General features: G+C 49.8%; 1 protein-coding gene across 3 annotated transcripts in view; it reads left to right on the top strand.

Moving 5' to 3' along the window:
* Ddr (discoidin domain-containing receptor 2) overlaps positions 1-16,908 on the top strand; it is a 283,107-nt gene that overhangs the window by 76,756 nt on the left and 189,443 nt on the right. Inside the window, exon 1 of one of the 3 annotated variants that reach the window (XM_070522397.1) lies at positions 12,139-12,485. The exons of 1 other annotated variant lie outside the window; for it this stretch is intronic. The gene's annotated coding sequence lies outside the window, so the exon portion shown is untranslated. Of the gene's footprint in view, positions 1-12,138; positions 12,486-16,908 lie in introns of those variants that run through there. One more of the 3 variants, XM_065434482.1, reaches the window with a different exon arrangement.

Raw genomic sequence — 16,908 nt, 5'->3', positions numbered from 1 at the left:
AACGTTTGCAACGAACTGCATAATCTCTTGCGTAGCATATATGGTCATATTGACCCCGTTAACTGCGCAGTCTTGTAGTGTCACCATCTGGACTTTCCCGAATTGAGACAACCGTTTTCTGCCGAGTGTGACTTGGAGTGTCTTTTACGAATAAATTTGCTTGCCAGTTCGGAACGGCTGAAAGTGCTGCCTGTGATAGTTGCGGCAGAGCGGAAACATTTGAGCATATTTGTCATTGTCCTCGCTACACCTCACAGAGACAGTCACTTGGGACGGAGCTGGCAGGCCTCGACGACCGGCCACTTTCTGAGCAGACGATTTTAGAGTGCCGGCTGATGCGATCTTCGCACCAGAAGGCGATGAAGGCACTACTGAAGTTCCTCCTGACCGGTTAACCTCACTGCCTTTCCTATCTAATCTCTCTCTCTCTCTCTTCTCTCTTGTAGACTCACAGAACACGTCCTCTTGTTTGCGGGCTACTGCGCAGGTGTGACCTGTAGCCTGGCGAATAGTTACTAATCTGTTGTTGGGCACGACATCTCTGGTACTTTAGTTTTGCTAATCCTGGGGTTTTTCTTACGGCGAATTGCGTGGTACACGGACGCATTAGGACTACGCATAACTGTTTGCGCTACGTGCTCCGCAACAGTTTCTTTATTTTTCTCGGATGGATTATTACAATGTTTCCTACAGCGACCCATACATTTATAGCGTGCGGCGACGTGATCAACGCAGCCCGGTGGTTTATCTTGGCCGTTATGTGCATGTACAGGGTGTTCCAACTATCATGTACAAAGATACAAAAATGTGCAAATGCCACGTTGCTGGACAGAATCAAGATAATGTTGTTTACTACCCGCCGTGGTTGCTCAGTGGCTATGGTGTTGATCTGCTGAGCACGAGGTCGCGGGATCGAATCCCGGCCACGGCAGCCACATTTTGATGGGGGCGAAATGCGAAAACACCCGTGTACTTAGATTTAGGTGCGCGTTAAAGAACCCCAGGTGGTCCAAATTTCCGGAGTCCTCCACTACGGTGTGCCTCATAATCATAAAGTGGTTTTGGCACGTAAAACCCGATAATTTAATTTAATTTACAAGCTTATACACCCGATAAATCTACTATCTTTACTTTTTATAGCCGTCTACTAATTTGTTATCGCAATGGATGCTTCGGCTTTCAGGTGAAACTGCGACATTAATATTATTATTATCGTTGTTGTTCTTCTTGTTGTCTGTGAGACAACAACAAACGTTTGAAAAATGTGGTGCTTAAAAAATAACGAAAAAGATGCGTTTGCAACGAGTTTACCGAGTGGTAATCTGAAACAAGCCGCCTATACAATCATGACTCCACGCGCAAGGTCATTATTTATGCTTTGCTTTACCGAGCTGGTACTCTACCTTTCTCACTAGCTTTCTGACTTTCTTCTTCCGCCATCCAACCTACCGTCTTCAAAGGCTTCTGAGAACACAGCATAGTGCACAGAACACGAGGAGGTCGCCAGCACTGCTCACAGTCCTTACATATACATTCGTTTTCTTTTTTTTTGTCTCCAGTAGGCATTCAACAGTTTTACACATTGGGTTGACACTTTCACTTGTGGCAGGACAGTAAAATCTTGCTTTCGATTTGCTGTCTATATCGTATATAAGCGGAAGGTGGTCGCACGTTTGAGTGTGTGGAATTGGAGCGACGTCCCCTTCAGTCTTGGGGCACGCAAAGTGCGCTCGTGCCTAGGTGGAAAATTATGTTTGTTTGCCCTACGCGGAACCTCGAGCGCTTAATTTTGAACTTGTCCACTGGCGGCGCTGTGTCGATGAGCTTGCTGCCTTGATGAGAGCGTCCCCTGCAGCGAAGCGGCGGCCAGCGGGCCAACGAAAGCGTGCCTCTTCTGCCGAGGCTCCCATTGAGAGAGAGAGAGAGAGAGAGAGAACCGAGCGCATGCGTGTAGTGCGTAACAACGCCGCGGAGATTGAACTGCCGCACTTGCGCAACCGGGTGAGCAGCGGCAGGGGGACTCCTGGGCGCCGCGTCCATCACCTCATGCGCGCGCGGGAAGTCACCGTTTAGGGCTGAATTATGTTTCGCTGTTATCGCTCTTTCAGTGGACCCGCTCTGTAGTCGCTGTGTTTACCATCTGGACGTTGCGGAACTTTCCCGGCCCGGAGAGCACGCCCATTGTGCTATAATGCGCGCGCGCACTTTGAGCCGAGGCTTGTAGGCGCTGTGACGTTTTGAGGCTGAGCACGAGTTCGCGAGTGCGCGCAACCGCGTTTATGGGGAGGTTGTATGACCCAAAGTGGCCCATGTAAATAATTTTGACTTCGGTAGGTCGTGCAACGCATGGAGTAAGTAACCGGGGGTCTATTAAAGTACCATACTCAATTTCAAGTGAAGGGAAACGCAACCGAGCAGAGGTTTAGTCGGTGCGACTATAGATTAGGAGAGAGAGAGAGAGAGAGCAAGGACAGGAAAGGCATGGAGGTCAACCAGAAAAGCAGCCGGTTTGCTACCCTACGCTGGGGGTGGGGGAATAGAAAGAGGAAAAAAGGGAGAGAGTAAGCACTGAGTGCGTGTGGGAGGGGCACTATATACAAGGACACTATAAACGGTCTCTAATTTACAGGCATTGAATCGTCTCGGTTGACACAAGAGAGCGACTGTCAGAAGTCGCTTGGAAAGCTGTTCGTCCTACAGCTCACTTAAATTATCTGAAGATTGAGGTAGTGAAACGGAGCTTTCGTTTTCTCGGTAATATGCGACCGATCCCCACCTGACGTCACAAATATCTTTAATATGGTGTCTTCCGCTTCTACGGCATCCTTAGCCAAGGTTGAGCTCTGCGACGTTATTAAGTCAATCAATGAAACAATCTCATACGTACTTGGGCACGCGTGCGTACCGTCACCGGATAAAAAATTAACCACCAAACTGGCTGTTCCTGTGCACCAGCGCATGTCATAATGGCACACAAAGCTTCTGGGTGATTTGTCTGTTGTGGTTTTTCACCTTTGTGCCGGACGAATCCCATTACTTTAACGAAACGTCCTCACTAAAGTTTAACATCTCCAGCATCTCGTAAAGGATGTCTCTCTATCACTTAAGTTTGTACGGGTTCGGGAAGACGTTATCTGAACTCGAACGAGGTAGAACTTTGTATCGTGAGCGCGCAAAGATGCGCCGGTGCGCTCCGCACTCCACGTTGCCGGCCTCTTCGCCGCATCGACTTCAGTCGCGAACAATGAGTGCTCTATAAATCAAGCGTCGTTTTTGTTGCACACGCAATTACGCGTCTCGTGCGGTTGACGCGCGGGCGCTTATCGCGCCCGAACAGCCGACGCACCATTATTTTGGCTCGACAATCGCTACGCGTAAAATCGGCACCGTGCCGACAGATAATCGCGCTCTGTGCCGACGTACAATTACGCCCTGAGAACCAGTGGAAACATGATCGTGCGGGACCGGCGGTATCAAGTCCCGAGAGTCGCTGTGTGCGCTCATGAAAGGCAAATTACCAGTCACTGGGGTGGGTGCCGTCCCCGTGACGCCGCGATCGCATCTCGCGATCAGGGCGGCAGATATCGCAAACACGCACCGCATCCGCCGCAGCGCGGACTGCCGCTATTCCCAAATGTGTGCGGGTGCGTATTGGTGCGCGTGCATGGCGGGCCTGCTAATGCGTGCGCACGTGCGTGCTGCTTTGCGGGCGCAGAATTAAGAGAAGGGAGATCTGTGACTATTACTAGACGCAACTGTACGGTTGTTGGAACTGGTACTGGGACTTGGCTATAGCGTGACAATGGCGTCTCGCCGTTCTGCTAGCTGCACAATCATGTAACCACACAACGAATAGTTTAGAAAAGCTGCTTTATCACTTTTGAACCGATCGACAGAGTCATGTGGTATTGGATTTGTTTGTTTGTTTGTTTGTCCCAAGCAAATGACATGTAGGTGTCGCTGAGAAGTTTCGCAGAGACGACATACAATTGCAGTTCTTGCAAGATTCCGAGCATTGCAGCAAACATGATAAAGATCTACGTCAAAAGCTTATATGCTGTTTTGACATAATTAATGAGCGCCAAAAGAAAGAAAGGAAAAGAAAAACAACCCATGCACAAAACATGCATATGCATGCTGTCTTCTATTCAAGCTCATAGCAATGTGAGGCGACTTTTGGCCCTGTCCTCTCTTCGCAGTCCGGAAGCCAGGATCGGAAACCGAAGCTATGATGACGTGATTAGGAAATATCAACGTTCTAGCCTCTGATTTACCGCAACGTGTGTTTATCATGAAGTCACGTCGTTACCATGCAGGACGCATCACGATCTCCCTCAAAAAAGTGTTCGATGGCTTCGTGAAAAAAAAAAAAAATATGCGGATCCCACGCACTGTGAGAATTGGGGTAAGCGAAGCTTGGTATGCTATTTGCTTTGATTGACGATAATTAGCGCAGATGTTGGCGGCGAATGTGTAATTTCTTCAGCGTTTAATCCAGTGCGAGAGTGGTGAGTTGATGTTAAATGTTACCTTGCGTGCACCACTGTTATTTGTTTGCGTAGTCCACAGAACACATAGGAGAACGTGTTTGCTTGAGACGTTGTTGTGCGTCATTGTTCATAATCTCTGAGAGGATTTGGCATTATCATTCCTCCTTCTGCATACGTGGTCAGCACTCTGTTGAGACGCCAGCTCCAAGCGCTCTCTTCAGGCTATGGGCGATTGCAACGTTTACGCTATCACAGCCCAGCACTGCGCCCTCCACATTCCAGCTCCTGCATTTCTGTCGCATAGTAAAATAAGTACAGCACGTGCCATGCACACAAAGTGCGAAACGCTACCGCGGCGGCGCCGGTCGGGATGCGCGGAGGCGAGCGCCATCTGGTGGTGTTTCAAGAAACCCAGCGGCGCGCGCGAGCAAGACCGCAGCATCAGCAGCAGCGCCCGGAAAGTCGGGGGAAGAGGCGAAGAAAGATTCGCTTTAAAAATAAAATTAAAAAAACACCCTCAACATTTTTTTTTTCCTAAAGTAAAGCAAAGCCTGCGTGAGTGAGGTGTTCAGAGGAAGCGCAAGCTACATTGGTCGTTATGCACGCACCTTCCCGCAGCTGTGGAATGGCCCCTTTCACTGATTATAATAGAGGCGCTTTCTCGTACGCTCGGTGCACTAAGCCGCATTTCTCACTGTTTGTTTAGCGCCGCTTTAGAGCGCTGAGCGATATCTCTTTCGAGTGCATGTCGAGCAACGCCCAGCAGCGCACCTGTAGCGCCTCGAGAAGACGACGACGAATAAACAGCAGGGAGAGCGCGAGGGAACGATAGCGAGAGGCCGGGGATGGGCGCATTCAAAACCAGACGGCGGAAAAACGCCGCACACTGCCCTCCCGGCGCGATCGCGAAAGAGGTGTGTGCGCGAGCTATTTTCTCCGGCAGCGCGCGGGACCAAAGCCGGGTAGCCTGTTGACCGAAGCTCCTGGGCAATCGTTCATCGCGGCTCGATGCGCCCATTCTCTGGCGCGGAGCGGAGTGGCCCGTAACGCAGCGGCGTGATGCAAGCGCCGCTTGCGCAGAATGGGAAGGGGGGGATGCCCCCTCCGAAGTAGAGTGGCCGGGCGCTTCGCTCCCGGCGGCGCGGATGAGAGCCGCCCTGTACTAGCTGCCCCTACTGCTGATGCGACCGTAGAGCTTTGGTGGGGAGGGCAGGCGGGCGTTGTCTCCCCCACACGCTCGCCCACCACACCCCGGACCAGTGGCACAGCGGGGGAGCCGCTCGAACTGCTCGCGTTTGCCACGAGTGCTGCTGAAAGTACGGCTGGACTGAGCTGCCCAGCCTTGCTACGCCGCGGCGTATGCAAAACTCGCCCGAATTGCGCATCTCGAACCGTCCCACGCGGTCTGTGTCCAGCGTCGCTCACGCCGCAAGGAAACGGACGACCGTTGCGCAACCTGCGCTTCCGACCGATCGCTCCTCCTCTTGCTACATTTATAGCCCGACGTCCCCATTCACGCAGACGCAATCTGCGACTGCTGCTCCGTGCTGTGTAGGACTGCGTGGTGCAAGATGCTGGGGATGCGGCTCCCTTAGCCCGAAAACAATGAGATTGTAGTCCAGATGATCCCTCGTATATATAGGAAACGAAAGCAAGAAGAATTACATCACAGTTGGGGCGAGACGGCTTTACTCTTCTGACAGGCGGATTGGCGCAAACGCTTCGATTTTTTTGGACCCTTTGCCTTGTCGCACTGCTTAGCTTTCATCCACCCATCGGCAGCAGCGTAACTATAAGTTAAGATAGTCGTACAAGTTGTTATTCAAATCACACAGAATAAATTAGCGCATTATGATCATCATCATCATCCTCATCATCACCATAAACAACCTATCTTTATGTCCACTGCAGGACTAAGGCCTCGCCCTGCGATTTCCAATTGCCGCTGTCTTGCACTAGCTGATTCCAACTTGCGCCTACAAATTTCCTCATTTCAACCCCCCAGCTAACTTTCTGCAGTCCTCGACTGCGCTTCCCTTCCCTTGGGACCCATTCTGTAACTCTACACTCTTAAGGTAATTTACACCCTTTGGGGCTTATCTTCTCCCACAACAATAATCGTCATCTGTCTTGCCCAGATTTCAACGCTGCGAGCCCGGTACTTCCAAGTCACGAACGGCTTGTGCGTTATCAGCGTGACACAGCATTCTCGACAGGAAAGTAGCGAGCACCGAGTTTTCCATCTGTTATTCCATCTTCTCCTGACTCTTTTCCCCGGGTCATGTCTTGCAAGGCCCTTATAACTTCATCGCTAGTTATAGAAGGAGCCTTTGTATCCTGTTTCTCACTACTTCGAACGAAGGAAGCGTGGCTGCTCTGGTTACTGTACAGGCCAGTATAGAATTATTGAGCTGTTTTACTATATCATCGAAATTGTTGATGACATCACCGCATACACCGCGCTTATTTTCATTCAAGACAAGCAGACGATATTCATGTCATGGATGTTATGTCTTGATCTTCTAGTTTTATCACGTCTCTGCTTCTATCATATTTAATTCATTTACTTCCTGTTCCAGGATACGATATCCATTCGGTCTTTAGACTAACACCCCTACCTTTCCCTCCCTTTTTTCTCTCCTATTGTGCCTTGGTCTAGTCAGTCCAAGGCAGTTAACGCGATAGCTACACTTGGAATCGCAATTTGCACAATGACTGTGCGATTTATGCGTGAGCATGCCTTTTGTGGCTTAAAGAGCTGCCATGAGATGAGCGCTAAATTTACGGGTCCTATTTTTGCCACGTACACACCTACACGTACGGACGGTTCCAACACCTACACGGGAGCAGTAGTTGTTCCATCGAATGCCATCTCTGTGGTGCTTAAATTTTCTCTCATTACGACGTCGACAGCAGCAGAACTTGGAGCTCTTTAAGGTGCGATCAATTACATGCTCCAGCAGCCACCTTATTGTTGGACCGTCGAAGGCGGCCCTGCGGACCCTGCAGTTTACTCGGCGCCATGGATTACACGAGCAGCACTAGCGTACGAAATGAGGCACGCTCAACCCCATGCGCTCGATAATGGACAGCAAATACTATTTCAATGGCGGCCGAGTCATTGCGGAATTGTCAGCAACGGCAGTGCAGATGAAGATGTGCGTTCGACTCAACAACATCTGTGGGTGCCCATACCGCTCTCGAGAACGGATGTTGAACGGATGTTTATCACCTTCTCTTCACATCACACTTATAGAATAAAATTCCCGAAGTTTCACCAACTCCTGCTTGTATTCTCTGGACCCTTACTTCCGACTTCGTCTGCCACACGGACTCTCCAGTCGCAAAACAACTTCATTGTGTCGCATGTGGTTGAGCGTCGCATTTATGAACGCTTCTTCAATTTTAATAAGACTGGCCAACAGTGCCATGTGCAATTTTTGCGCGTGTGACGAGATAAAATAGTCCCTTCTTTGCCCCTGCCCATCCTTCGACGCTCAACGATGTGCTCTTCGATGTGCTCTTCGATGTGCTCTTTCGGAGGAAAGGATCCTGGAACCTTGGCCTGATACTCTCGCATGCACAATGCTTCTTGAAGACGAAAGGAGTGCATATAGGAGCGCTCGTGACTGTTCGCAAACATTCCTCCTCGGGTGCGTTCACACTAACTGCGTTTTTTTAAATTATTTTTGTGATGTTCCGCTTTTCTTATTTATGTTTTCCTATTTTGCTCCCTATGTGTTGGGTAACCAACCAAGCAGGCCCTTGGTTAACCTCCCTACCTTTCCCTCTTCGTTTGGCTCTCTGTTGAGATACATTATGTACTTGAGCAGCGCTGGTAGTAGGTGTCTTTAGTGTTCAGCCGTAACACGGGGCCGTATAGACTCTGAGCAGGCACACTATAACTAGCTGTCATTGTTTTTGTTTGTCGACCTATGATGTATTAATAGGCTATTTTATGCATCCTCCTTTTCATCCGGAATAGCATGCTTCGTTGTACGGCCAAGCAGACATCTCCGGCATCCGTTAACGAATGTCCGTCTGTTTCCATTATGTATCCAACAGAAAAAAAAAAAACGCGCTTTTTTTTTCTTTTTCACTTAGAAAAGAATGAAGAAAGAAAGAGGAGAAAAGAAAGGGAGAGGGCAAAGATGTTCACCAGAAAAGCGACTGGCTGGCTACACTACGCCGGGGGAAAGGAAACAGAAAAAAAGGAAAGAAAAACGCAGGGAGGTTAAACTGCACAGAAAATCTGACTTGCTGCCCTACACTAAAGGGTACGGAGTAGGAGAGCGTAGAAAGACAAGAACGAAATGGATACAGAGCCAGGACACGTTTATTGCCCCTATAGGAATGGCAACGCTGCCTTTGTCGATCACCCTATGCTACCACGGCTGGCGAGGTCGGCATTCCGATGTGGTCAGTTCCGAAAGTGGCCTGTGATGGACGCCAGAAATGTGCAATATATACAAAACCAAAAATCTTCAAGAGAATGCGCGCGCGCATAGAAATGACGGAAAATACTGGAAGACTTCCGGCGTTCATCAGGTTCCACCTATAGGGCGGAGCAGCAAGTGGGTCTTCTGCGTTACTGGCATTCTGAATGCGTTTCATGGATCTGTAAAAGTAGTCAAGTGTAATATGAGCTGCAGCACGGTGTCCACGTTCAAAAGGACACCAAGACCGTACGGCGGCGCCGACACACGAATAACTGGAGGACTAAACACCCTTACAACTACTGGTATTTATTACACAAAGTTTTCGTATGTAGAGGCGCCGTCATTCAGTCTTGAGGCCCTTTTCAGCGCGTGCACCGTGTTGCAGCTCATATTACACGCGACTGTGCATCGTTGTCAACATTCGAGTGTGGCTGCAGTGAAAGGGCGGCCCACGATGAATCATAGCGGAATGCTGGTTCCTCAGTATATATCGCGCTCGGTCGGAGAGTCGTCTTGAGCTCATTCGGGCTCTTAAGAACCACAGAAGAGTAAAGAATATACGCACCTACACTTGGTGACTCCAAAATGAGCACCACGATGCACATTCGTCGTGCTCCATCAAGATGCTCCGGGCCGCACTGCATCCTTTGCTCGCTTTGACCACGCGGAGCACATCGAGAAGCCCCATAAACAGTAACCAACACCAGGGGCAGCGGAGTTCTTGTAGGAGACGACTCTAAAATAAAGTGTTTTTGCGGCTCTCCCACAAGTGGGTATTTAATCGAACGAGAACGTTCAACGTTCAGAAGGCGCAGTATAGTCTTCCCCGCGTGAAACTTCGTGTCACAAGGTCATACTTCGAGCTCTTTACGCAGCTAAAGAAATAGAAGTAAACGAAATCGGCACGCTCAAGAATGCCAGCTCTACTGCCAAGACCCTCCTCCTCCTTTCACTCCCACACAATCTCCTTCCTTAATTTTTATGCAGCCGAAACGACGAATGTTCTTGAAGATACTCACTTCCAGTTTGCAGCGTTGTGACCCAGAGGGACGATCTTTTTGTCTGCGCATCCTGCAGGCCGAGTTCAATTTAGAGTCCCCGTTGCGTGCCGAGTCACACGTCAAGTAAACTGCGCTTTTGTTGTGTTTGGGGACCTAACGTGTTTGCGGACTGAGCAAGGAAAAATGTTGATTCGCAAGGTAAGGTAATGGTGTAAAGTCTCAAGTTTTTTTGTTTGTTTGTTTATTTTATTTGTTTCGTTTGAACACGAAAAGACGAGGTGAACTCGGTGTAGAAAAAGATGACAAAGATATTCACGGATAGCGACTGCGAGTACGTCGCGCTGCTGAATTTCGCGTGTTCTCTGTCAAGCGCCGCCGACGCGCAGTTCAATACGGTAAGGTAGAAAATGTTTCGTGCGACGGCTTCCCGGAAAGCTAGACTGACGTTTCGTTCGATCGCTTCCCATTTCGTGTTCCCGGCTAAGAAGCAAAAGACAGCCGGACGACTTTGGAAGAAAACACAGGCCTATAAGAAGATCCGTGACTTGCATGGGATTTGGCACCTGGCGAAAGACGTCAGGTTGTATCGGGGCCACGCTTAGAACCGTTCCACCTTCGCTATGTCAAAGCTCGCCGAGAGCGCACGTCGCCAAATATTTAATCGCAAAAGCCTGCCGCGTCGGAGGAACAAGCTATACCGCGCTTGACGCGCCGTTTCTAGCGCGATTTCTGTTGCTGTGTAGGCGTGCTCGCAGACGAAGGCGCACGTCCTCGTGAGGGTTGTACGCGTACTGCGAATGCGACATCCCGCCAGGTGATATACCGGCTCCGATTCGAGGTGTCTCTGTCAGCCCGACGTATCCGATTCGTTAAAGCACGAATTACTGTGGAATATAAGTAACGTATGGATTCCTTCCCTCTCGTTCACGAGTGCTTCCGATTTCGAACACCATTTCTGCGCGCACGACGCGAAATAAGAGGGAAAAAAAATGAAACAGCTGTGTGTGTGACAAGTGGCACTCCCTTGCCATGTACCGTAAAATCGTTCCGTGTGAATTTAACTCCGTCGGCGTGCGTTGGGCGCTCTGACGTGCACCCACTCTCCCTTAGTATATGTTTCGGCAAGCTTCACGTTGGGTGAATGCAACGGGCGTATACTTACAGGTCGTGGGACCGTTTGCGCTGCTAAATGCGCAAAACAATAGACTTGAAACCATTAAACAAAAAGGAAGAACTCTAACCGAGCGTCTGCGCGCCTGTCAAAGCGCCAAGAACGCATGACCCACTGCTACGCCTCACGCCATCTCATCGCTGAAGAAGGAGCCGGTCGGGCTCCGAAACGTCGGCCTTTTAAAGTAAAATTTTGCTTGGGCTTTTTTCTTCTCTTTAATACAGTTTTCCCCAACCACGCAGATATATATGCTGAATGCTTGCTTACCTTTGATTCTATGCGTGAAGTCATATTTGCGTTGTCCTTTGCCGCGCATTTCTGAAGTTGGCAATGCTTACCAGCTGCCGCACTGTCGATTTTGTAAACAATCAAAATCACGCCAATAAGACAAGGGACAAATAAAGCATCGACGAATAATAAAGCTCGCAAAGGAAATGTTTATTCGTGTTTCATAGCATAAGTAGAAACACACACTGTCTCGTATTACATGGCTAAAAAAAAAAGAACTAAATAAAACCCAGCAAGACGCAGACAAGGAAGCGGTGAAACAAAACTGCAATAGGAGGACTTATCACAATCTGCAATAAAAGCAACGAGTCCTTCGATTGCGAATTGTCCCCCTTTTCTTTCTACTTTGCCTTCTAACGGTTATTTCACAACTTGCTACACTGGGCCGTGGTTGGTTAGTCCAGATCGCTATTTTACTACAGCTCACCGCTCTATTCGCCGAATCTTCGCGCGCCCGCGCGCAGCTCGCGCAACGGCCCGAAATGAATTGGTGAGCCGTTGCCCACCCACCGGCGTCGATTCGTGGGGGCCCCGAAGTTTGCCGAAGCCGCGTACAGGCGGCGTACCATCCCGCGTTCGCGTTTCTCCTCTCCCTCGAAACGTTTACGCTCTCCCCTATTCAAACAGGAAAAAGGCGAGAAGAGACGCAGCGTGCGGGCCCCCTCTCTCTTCTACGTCGCCTCCTCCTCGGCGCTTATGCCCGTCCTCCTCGCAGCGGCCACGGGGAGCGCCTGGCGCGCGCGGGCGCTCGAGGTGGGCTTTCGGGCAGAACGCGCGTGGCCGAGACGGGAGTCGGGACCCCGAGCTCGCACTGTTCGCCTTGTGCCCTGCGGAGAAGGCTTCACCGCGCGACGGCCGTGTTTGGCGGCGGCGGCAGCATGTGAGCGCATCTCGGCGTTGGGACGGACGCCCGGTTTTGGAGCGTCGTCGCGTGCGCTTTCCGTCGCTCGTAGGGCCGCCTGTTGTACTCATCCTCGCGTCGTGTGGATACCAGGCGGCGTGCCGCTGCCTGCTTCGGCATCGCTTGTGTCCGTCCAAGTTGTGTGGTCGCGGGTGCGGCTGGCGCCTCGGCACTGGACTTCTGCTGATCTTGCCGGTGAGTCTTTGTGGTTGACAACCGTTCTCGTTTGTATCCGCGCGGTACACTTGGCGAGATGAGTCGGGCTCTTCGAGTCGCTGAATGGTTAACAAAGCCCTGAAAAAAAAAAAATATAAGTTTGGGAGTAGTTATGTCAAACGATTCAAAACTTTCTTTTTTTTTTTTTAAAGATTGCACTTTTACATGCGGTGCATGGCGCGACGGTTTTTCTTGTCGGAAGTCCTGCTTGGAGGGGACTACAGTGAAGAGTAGTCCCGCCCAGAAAAGGCGGCGAAAGTTAAGCTCCCAGGGAGATCGTCCAGTATAAAACAAAATAGCGAGATTGATTTTTTTCTCGTAACTTTTCCGGATTCTTAGTAAAACTAGCAGCATACAGGAACGCACCCAACAAGCGTGCTTGCCGGGTGCGTTTCTTGATGCAGGCTTAGTTTACCGCGTTCTTCTTACTTGTCGTCGCCTTAACAAACTTTACTCCCGAATGAAGAAAGCTGGCGGAAAAGAAAGAAAGAAAGCCATGTGAATGCATGTCGCCCTGTCGCTGTTCTTTGTTTGCAAATTTAGACCGAAGGCGTTTCGTTGCCTTTGAAAGGAAGTTTATTTACACTGAAGAGCAGTCACTCCGGGCAGCGCGCTCTATCCTAACTTCAGCGTCAATCTTTCGTGAAGCGTTGACTATGCTGCCGTTGTTGGTGTTGGTCTACTTCATCAAACATTAAAAAAAAAAATTCGCTGCCCTAGAAAGGAACCCCATCCCTGGCAACGCATTTACGAATGACCCAAAACACAAATGGGGAGCTGGCAGTGGTGGGAAAGGGGCTGTCGGAACTCGGTTCCCTTTGATTACCGCCACCGCCTGCCAGTACTGGCAAAGGGCCACTGCCGCCGTCGGTGCACAGAGCGGGCGTTGAATAATGGCTGCAGGAAGCAATAATAAGAACACCCCGGGCGTTCCTCACCTGATTACTAAACAAGATGGCAATCGTTACCGTTGCGCTGCCAGCTCCGCGCGCACGGCAAACGCGCGATGTCGGCGATATTTGCACTGCGCGAGGCGTTAATTGCGTCATTAGCGCAATTTTCCTGGCGGAATTCCTTTCACCTGCGCTGACGGCGCTTGCGAGTTGCCCCAAGAGGGGAGAAAAAGAAAGCACTCGAGCACACACACGTGTACGCACACTCTGACTTCTGACACAACGTTCCTTTGCCGGCAATTTGAGGCCAAGTGGTGGACGTAGTCGGGGAACAGCCGAAGCGACCCATTACTGCGAAATAACGACAGAATCGCGCACAGTGCCGCCGGACTATAGGAACAGCGATACGGTCTTAGGGGTTTCTAGCCGCATCAAAACAAGCATATAGCGCAGCCAATGATTACTTACTGCGGATGTAGCTTCGGGGAAAGTATATATATCTGTTTTATCTTCGCTACTAAAATACATCTTGGCATGCTAATATACTATTCTCTCGAAGCTTTTTGCTTCGGTCGTTCTGTGCCAAGCCAGATATTATGTGACGTACACTATATATGTTTCATGTATTTATCAAAAAAAAAAAGAAGTCATTCCCTGGGTTCGGTTGCTCGTATTTGCTCGTTGGAAGTGCCGAGACTATAGTACCCCACACCGGCTTACGTGAAACCGGCTCACGTGAATCTGCCATTTTTAGTGGTTAGTCGTGCTCGCACAACTATAGACGCAAGTTATTTCAGTGATTTCGACTGCGAAGCGTGAGCCATTGCGGAAGCGCGAGATTTACGCAATAAACACGGGCCTCGGCGCGTGTCGCACACTTGAACGCCGAGTGGCAACACAGCCCGCAGAGACGTGTCGCCGAAGCTCTTGAATAGCGCTGCAGCTGCACACTTTACACGAGCCGCGGCTGAGAAAGTACACTCGACTCTTTGTCTTGCCGTCCTGTCGGGCAGCAACGCCGCGGCAATCTTATCGGCAAGCGACACGGCGCACACTCGATCGGGCCCCGCGAGCAACGCGCGGTGCCCCTTCGACGGGCGGCAATATTTCTTTCCAGCGCGGAGAATTTTGTCGTTTGTCAGCAACCAGAGATGAGAGGAACCAAGCGTGCGTGTTATGCTCCGCATGCGTCTAGAGCTCCCTTCACTCCTCAGGCCTGGCGCTGAGGTCTCGGGGGTCGTGGTGGTTCGCCCCGGCTGCCTCTCTCTCGGCTGAGAGTGCGCGGCCCGTAGCAAAGAAGTCGGGTGCTCTCTGTCGCGCGACCCAGGAAGCGCCTCAGCAAACTACTCCATCGAAGCCGCTGCCGGCTTCAAGGCACGCAAACATCGACACGCACGTGCACAGACGTGCCATACACGCATACACAACACCTCGCCCAGCCCCTATCCTTTCCATCTGACTCTCTCAACCAGGGAGGAATCGCCCTTTGCCCCGGAGAAGTGCGGCCCACACTCATCTTACATAAACGGCCCCCAGTTTGAGCGTTGCTCTTGTATACTCTGTGAGCGAGGTATGCGTCTGTTTCCTATTCCGTCATCTTCCACTCCTGTCATCCGGTTATACCGTTTACGCCACGCCAAGCTAGTGGCTAAACAAACCTCCGCGGCTTTCTTCAAGCATTCTGCTCTCATTCGTGTACCATCTGCCAAGCTCGCATTTTATCTGTAGGACGTGCGGTAATTTTCGTGGTAGCCGCGTCCACCTTTTACAAAAGCTAGGCATCGACACCATCACTGGTGGCCCCACACCGTCTATATAGAGCCACTTTCTTTTATTTACTGAATACACCACTGACGGTCAATTATTTCTCGCCACATATATACTTAACATTGCTCGGAATCAGAACTTCAGACATTCGACTTCTGAGCAAACATCCTGAGTAAATGACGTAGATGCCCCAAACGAATGAATCGAAGAGCAACGCTGAACCTTTTTACCGCTCTCAAGGCAATTTGACGCGGAAATAAAGGCGTTGCTTCACAGCTTACAAAAGAAAGTCCTTACAGGCGCTATGAAGATGTAGTGTTCTCTCAAAGGCCCGCAGTAATTAGGCAGAGAGTTCTACGACTGTTGATTGAGTTTCTTCGAGACACGTAGTTGGTCAACGTTTGGTGATACACCCTTGCTAAAAGCGTATGGGATGTCCGGGCGGAATAATTGCTGGCTAAGCGTGCCAGGCTACCCCGCCTGCAACACCACCACCTGTAAGTTGTCGCAGCGATAAGCAGCTTCATCGAAAGAAGTGAAATTGGGCTAGTTGATCATGGTCTTGAACGACGGGCATGATAAGCGCCAATTTCAACGAACTATGGGTTTAACCATTTTTGTATGCGTTCATCTAGGTGTATTCAACGAAACTTCGCACTATACACGCCCAACGTTCATGCAACTGTCTGCTCACATCTAATGGAACCCGATGATTATCCGGCGTGCCTCGCCAAATGGCCCGGAATTGTACTTTCAATCTACCCGTGCCGCTGTAAGCACCCTAACACATTGAAGAATAATAAGTAGTAACAAATAAATAGTGAGTGACGCGCTTTCACGCTGTTTTTGGTCTGTCTGTCCTTTAACCAACTCGCGAGCAATTCCACAGAAAAGCCAGAACAGGCTGACCATACAAGGCGATCATAGAGTGTTCCAAGGAAATGTTAAGACAAAAAAAAAAGAAGAAAAAAAATAAACGACTTCTGACATATCTGTGTAATTTAAGTAAATTCACCTGACATCTCGCCATGTAGGTCAGCTTATATGAAAACTTGAGTTACGGTGTGCATCTGCCTGCTATGAAGCTAGGACAAAGTATTTGTGCAGTGACGAAACTGCGGCATCTTTTTTTTTTTTTAATGCGAATTCCAGCTGCAGCCACGGCTTTCATTTTCCATATAGGCATGCATGCCTTCCATGCGCGTTGATTCGTTGTCGTCACCACGAATAATTAAAGCATAATTGTGCGCACACATACGCGCACGCATACGCAGCGGGCCATAGATGAGAGAAAGGGACGCGGTTCGTAATAGGGTTGGTCCCCGATGACATCAGAGAACAATCATTCATATATAACGATTGCGACATGCGTCTTATCTATATTGACGCTTGCGCCATGAATAATGCATGCATAAAAGCCCCTTGCTGTAAGAAAAGTAGAGCTTGCCCACTCTGAAGGCTATATATAGGGCACAACCAAAGTGATCGAATTCGCGTTGGCTAGGTTTCAGCTTCAATGCACACAAGAAGCACAAATTCAGAGGGGAAAAAATGAAAAGGGTGGTGAATGAGGTGCATACCGCACTTAGCGGGAATTTCTGTGTCTTACAAAACACTCCTACTTCCTTTTTCTAGTGCGAACTCCAACGTCGATTAGAAGAGCGAATCATTCGGCGTGGATGAGTCAGCGTTTTAATTTCTTGGGCATATCACATCAAGTGTTGTTGATATTTTTTTTTTTT

Source organism: Dermacentor albipictus, chromosome 1, assembly GCF_038994185.2.
Source record: "Dermacentor albipictus isolate Rhodes 1998 colony chromosome 1, USDA_Dalb.pri_finalv2, whole genome shotgun sequence".
Taxonomy (NCBI): Eukaryota; Metazoa; Arthropoda; class Arachnida; order Ixodida; family Ixodidae; genus Dermacentor; species Dermacentor albipictus.
This window is presented reverse-complemented; position numbering and strand designations above follow the sequence as displayed.